This window comes from Cydia fagiglandana, chromosome 1 (assembly GCF_963556715.1).
Source record: "Cydia fagiglandana chromosome 1, ilCydFagi1.1, whole genome shotgun sequence".
Taxonomy (NCBI): Eukaryota; Metazoa; Arthropoda; class Insecta; order Lepidoptera; family Tortricidae; genus Cydia; species Cydia fagiglandana.
This window is the reverse complement of record NC_085932.1, coordinates 31,804,904-31,811,439: the sequence shown is the minus strand read 5'-3', so window position 1 is coordinate 31,811,439 and position 6,536 is coordinate 31,804,904.

Sequence of the window (6,536 nt, the reverse complement as noted above, 5' to 3'; positions counted from 1 at the left end):
AAGTTGACCCAGGCCGCACTTTGTTGAATATGTGTGACTTTATCAGACATTGTCGTATGACAATATTAGGTACAAAATAGCCAGGGGGGCTCGCGGGCTGCAAGTAAGAGGTACACGGGCCGCCTGTGGCCGACCGCAGCTCTAAATACCTAATTGAGGTAGCAAGTTTCACTTAAAAAAATAAAACCGGCCAAGTGCGAGTAGGACTCGCCTTTCTAGGGTTCCGTGCATAAGTCCGACTCACGCTTGACTGCACATTTCTAATAGGTCCCACCCATACAAATGCAAAATCCAGAATTTGCCACTGAAATTTGAACCTTTAGTGCAGAGAATATAGAGTTGATTTTAGTTTTGTATGAAAATTGAACGAAACAAAACAAACGCAACTCTGTTCCAATTGAATATGATTTACGATTTATGACGTATTAAAAAAAAATACTAGATCTCGTTCAAACCAATTTTCGGTGGAAGTTTGCATAGTAATGTACATCATATATTTTTTTTAGTTTTATCATTCTCTTATTTTAGAAGTTACAGGGGGGGGACACATTTTACCACTTTGGAAGTGTCTCTCGCGCAAACTATTCAGTATAGAAAAGTATGGGGGACCCCCAAAATTTATCGTTTTTTTTCTATTTTTGTGTATAAAAATCTTAATGCGGTTCACAGAATACACCTACTTACCAAGTTTCAACAGTACCTATAGTTCTTATAGTTTCGGAAAAAAGTGGCTGTGATATACACGGACAGAAATGACGAATCCATAAGGGTTCCGTTTTTTGCCATCTGGCTACGGAACCCTAAAAAGTAAGACAATGATGATTTTTAGTTTAGGTACGTATTGTCCTTAATCCCGCGGTAGGTATGTAGGCCGGTAAAGTAGCACCATATGTACTGTAAACTCTATTATTTTATATACTGGTAGTAATAGTAGTAAATAAATAAGAATGAATAAAATATTTAAATGCGTGCGGCGGAGTGGAGCGGCGCCGCGAGTAGGTATACTGGAGTGTCGTCGCCCGTCACTTGTCTCGACACTCGTCACATCACACGACACACGACGGAGCCTTTCGCCTCCAGACTCTTCACATGTCTTAATGTAAGTTACGGCATTTTGTTATATTCGTCCTATCAGTACTTGTTATTGTAGGCACGAGATTAAATCGACTGGTAGATATTATACTTACTTTTAAATTTCATTCATATGAAACTCAATATTTCGAATCTTTTGAGATGTTGAATAAATACTATGAAGTATTTGAACAAATTAAATTATTCTCAGAAAATATTTTAATTTGTTTTTATCAAGTAGAAACACTACTATATAAATTATAAACTGAAATACATGTCTATTTTCTGCTCTGAGGGACACAAGGTAACTAACCTATCTAGGTAAAAATATAGGTAATACTGTAGCGTTTTTTTTTGGTAGCTTTCGGGCTGTTTAGTTTACCAAACCAAACTAAGCACCCACTTTAACCTAGCCATACTTACTTACTTACTTCGCTGGCTCAGCGACCCGAAGTGGATCTTGGCCTCCGACACTATAGATTGCGCCATAAGAACAGTAATTTGTCAAGTAGTGGTTTTGCATTTATTTGAAATACAAACTATGGCGGTCAGAAAATGTTAATCCGTGCGTGTCGATAACTTAGTATAGATAAGAGCACGCGCTGATTCAGTTGAGATATTGTATGTGTTGTAAAGATAACAGGTTGTATAAAACGCCTAGGTAATATATGATTGAATAAACCAGTCTAAGATTACCAGTCAACGGAGTCTTTTACTCACCCTACCCAGTCTCGTTAAACAAACATTTTTTAAGTAAAGATGTTATTTTTGGACAAAATAATTTTGTCCAGTGATTTATTTGATAAAAATAAATTTGAGCGAACATTTTTATTCTAAGTATAACATTTGGGAAAAAAACAGTTGGTCTTATAAAAGTTGTAAAGTAACAGTTTGGGAAATGATCATTTGTCGGAGTTTAAGTTTGTCAAATGTTTACATGGGAAAGATTGAGTTGACAAACGTGCAGTTGGTAAAATTTGGTTGGGAAACGAAAGGTCATTGGGCGTTTTTGACCCGCTTTATGAATTTTCGCGTACAGAGGCCAACCTAGTTTTAAAATAGAGAATTTAATCTCCCGGCAGAAAAAAGTTATTCAACAGTACGAGATAGTGTTATTAATGTTTTTACTTTCAGCATTCTGCAAAAGTGTGGTTCACGCAGCATGATAAACGTGTTATAGGACAATGGCAAATGAAATGTTGTCAATTGCGGCTGTTGCCGGGTTGGTCTCCTCTGCAGTTTTTGCAGGTGGCCTTCTGGTCTAGAGGTCGCGTGCATTAGCTGGCCCAGTGTGGTTCGGCGCAGAGATCGCAGGCGAGCTATCTGTGACATCCATGTGATGAGTGCCGGAAACCCTAGCAGCGATGACATTGAGCGGGCCCCTTCTTTCCGCGCCATGCCTCCACCTTGACACTCTTCATGTGGAGAAGCTCCGGCATCCCGTAGATGCCCATGTGCAGCCCGGGCGGCCCCCTCTTGCGTCTATCCGTTTGGCGTGTTTGGGGTGGCCCAGCTTCTCCAGGGATTTCTTGATATCTTCAATCGGTGTGAAGGAGGGGAGACCCCCGCGGTACTCCGCCTCGGAGCTGGGCTCGAAGAGTATCCCAGCCCCCAGCCGTGTGGTGAAAGGTGATTCCCCCTTTATTTCGCGCCTGCTGCCTTTTTAGACGAATTAACAATTGATTTTCATCAAGCAGAATAAAAATATTGTTTTTTTTAGAACTGGATTTTATTTTTGTTCCTCTTGATATTAAACAATATAACAACAGCAACGCAATATAACAGCAGCTATTCAAAGTATTTTTGAAATAATTCCAATAGTTCTGACTTAATTCATTGCAAAAATGCTATTAATGATAAGAAATGATTTTTATTTTTTTCTCAATTCTCCCGTGGCTTGCAAGAATGCGACTCATACCACTGTGTAGCATACATTTACCTACATACCTAGCCCTATTTCGTTTGTGTACGCTGTGGGTCATATGTCCGAACAAAATGCCCAATGACCTTTGGTCAAAAAAGTTTAGGTAAATTAAAAGGTTCCCTGTACGAGTATGTAAATATTTTCAGTTCAAATCTATCTCTCCTCTCACATACATATGAAAGTGACAATGCAATATTAGGCGCTGAGGGTGTTCCAGTTTCGATCGCGCCACTACGTGCACTTCAACTCTTTTGTGGTGCGCGTGCCGCGACCGCTGCAGGGGACCATCGAGTGCGCCGACTTCTGGCCGAAAGGTGTCGTGTTTCGGAGGTTCCGGGGCAAACTGCCGAATCCGACACAAGAGCAGCCGACACAACGGAGCCACGCCGTTTTGTCGTCTAAATAGTGTTTAGTTTTAAGTTTATAAAATACATATGTATGTTAGTCTGTAAGGTATTTGTAATATGGGCCTTGTTGCCTGAATTAAATAGCTAAAATATTCGAGGCCATCGAGCTGATCTGATGAAGGACTCAGGAGGTAGCCATGAGTACATAGGAATTATACGCAGCCGTTGTTTTGTTTGTGATACGGTGAGCCTGTTCAAAGAAAAATACAGTCAGTGTTCAGCGATAAAAGTTTTTCAAAAATGAAATTCTTGCCCGCAAGCCTGTTTGTGAGCCACATTGAGTATGTTGTATAGTTATCAGGTTGTCGGTTGCAGGAGAGGGCGCCGCTGCTGGGCGTGCTGGGGCCTGGCGCCAGCGCCGCCGCCGTGCAGGTGCAGAACCTGCTGCAGCTCTTCTCCATCCCGCAAGTTAGATTCCATCCATCCATCCATCCTGCACTTACTTACTATTTACGTTAGTCGAACTAACTAATGGTTGCGTGTGTGCATGCTGTTCAATTCGACCGTCGCACTATTGACTAGTCGAGTACTTAGTCGCCGACGATCGCTGATATAAACGATGTGAACGATCCCACTAACGAGCCACCCCACACTCTCCGACGCTCAGGAGACGGTATAATATAGGTAGTGTGAGGGTTCCCGATATGAACGGTCCCAGTATACCTACACTGTAAAGCACAGACTTTGGCTTCAGGTGTCGTATTCAGCGACGTCGCGCGAGCTGTCGGATCGCGCGCGCTTCGCGACGTTCTTCCGCGTGGTGCCGTCCGACCGGCACCAGGCGCGCCTGCTGGTGGCGCTGCTGCGCGCGCACAACTGGACATATGTGCACGCCGTGCACACCGACGGTGCGTATAGCTTCGCGACGTTCTTCCGCGTGGTGCCGTCCGACCGGCACCAGGCGCGCCTGCTGGTGCGCGCGCACAACTGGACCTACGTGCACGCCGTGCACACCGACCGGCCGAGTCCCATTCTGTTGAATACAAAGTCGCACTCTTCGTCGAAATAATCAATTATTTCGCTAAATTTCACATCAAATGTTAAAATTCATGGTCTTCCTTTTATTTTTGACACTATGTTTTGTAGCAAAAAATAATCCTTATAATGAAGCCTTTCGATCGGTATGATAAAACTACAGGTTGATTTTTTTTCTCGTGTAGCGGGTTCGATTCCCGGTTGAACCATGTAATTATTTAAAAATCTATGAATGCAGTTTAAATTGTTTTTTAAATTAAAATAATGTCTTCTCTGAGCAAAATATCCTATCTACGATATTTAAGGTACTTTCCCTTGATGTCCCATAGTCTTGGGAGGGATTGCAGAACCGGTACTGTTTAAAAGAACCGGGATTTTCGGTACCAGGTAAAAATGGAACCGGGATTTCCCGGTATTTTCGGTACTTTCGGGACTGCCTTCAAAAATCAGTTTTTACCACAATTTTCGGTAAAATAATCCTAAAACGATCATGAATATTTCTCTAAACATTAGTACAGTATAAAAAGTACCATAAGGAAGGCACACACACTTCTTTTTTACTATAATAATTATGTGTCTTCAAGCCACACAATCATTGCCTATATTAACTGTGATATGGATTGCCTATACTAGGTACTATCTGCTTACTATACTAGGTATTAAATAATATAATTTGGTTTAATCCTAAATTACATTTGATATTTTTACTATCTTTGTTGAAAAACATCGACAAAAACTGAATAGTGGCTCAGATAATATCATCATTAATTTTTTTCTTGCCGTTTCGTGAAATTTTTTAATTAATCATTTTCACATGCGTTCAAAATGGGCTAGGGCAGGGATTGTTTACCAACATACATATAATAATAGAACTATCAATAGGAAGAATCAAGAAGTTGTTGCAGGCTGCAACTTGCAGCCACAATTAAGAATTTACCAAGGAGAGAACATGTCACTATAATATTTTAATTCATTTTAAAATGTCATTCTGATTATCATTAAGAGTTTCTTATACCGTATTCGGATTAAAAGGAATATTTTATTAATTACACAATTCTCTCTAGTTTTTGCTCGTATTTAGTATACAACTAACTAATTATTCGTATAAAATTATATATCGTACAAACACTCGTATAGTTTCAAAATACGCTATATTATTTTGTTGGTCAAACCCATTGACTATTTTTGTTTTGCTTTAATATATGGTCAGCCGTAAAAGTATTAGCGTCAGCAATGGATTTATATAGTATATTTCTTTAAAAAACATGATATGTCATGCTAAGTAACAGAAAACAGTCAAATATTGTACCGGAAATATTAGTCCCGAAAATCCCGAAAGTACCGGGAATTTAATTTTGAAATCCCGGTTCTTTGCTTGGCTCTAAATCCCGGGAATTCCCGGTACTTTCGGTTCCGGTATTTCCCGGGAGCAAACCCTACTTGGGACACCCTGTATAGCAAGTCTATCCATCTATATTTGTACTATAAAATACTTGGACTTTATAGAACTTTACAGTAACTGATTGCACTGCTAAGATATGTATCTATATCTAGCAGAAAACCATCATCTTAATAGATTATAGCCTCTTAAAGGTCGGCAACGCACTTACAACCCCTCTGGTGTTCATCCATGGGCGACGGTAATCGTTATATCTAAATTATTATTACCTAAAAAATCAATACCTAAATCTTCAAAGTTGTCTTGGAGTGACAACAAAAATACCTATAGTTTTAATTATTTTAATTACATATATGACAACCCCGACACAGATAAGCATCAAAAAGTGCATCGGAATGCATATGCACAGAAATATGCAACCAATAGAGTTTGTTTGGGACATTGTTAAAATCATTGATATAAGAAAAAGGTATTAAGTATATTTTTAAGTACCTATGATTTATCCCAAAAAAAAAAATCAAGATTTAAGAAAATGTACTACGTTACAATACCAGGGCTAGATGGTTTAAAGCATGTCGGCCCGATTCGAACTTTAAGATACTTTTACGTCAATTAATAGATCTAGAAACGATATGGATTAGATACGTCAGTGCCAAAAAAAACGACACTGACACATCAAATCCGTATCGTTTCTATTAATTAGCGTATCTTAAAGCTTGAATCAGGCAGTGTGAGTCGTTACAGAGAGCTACGGGCAGAG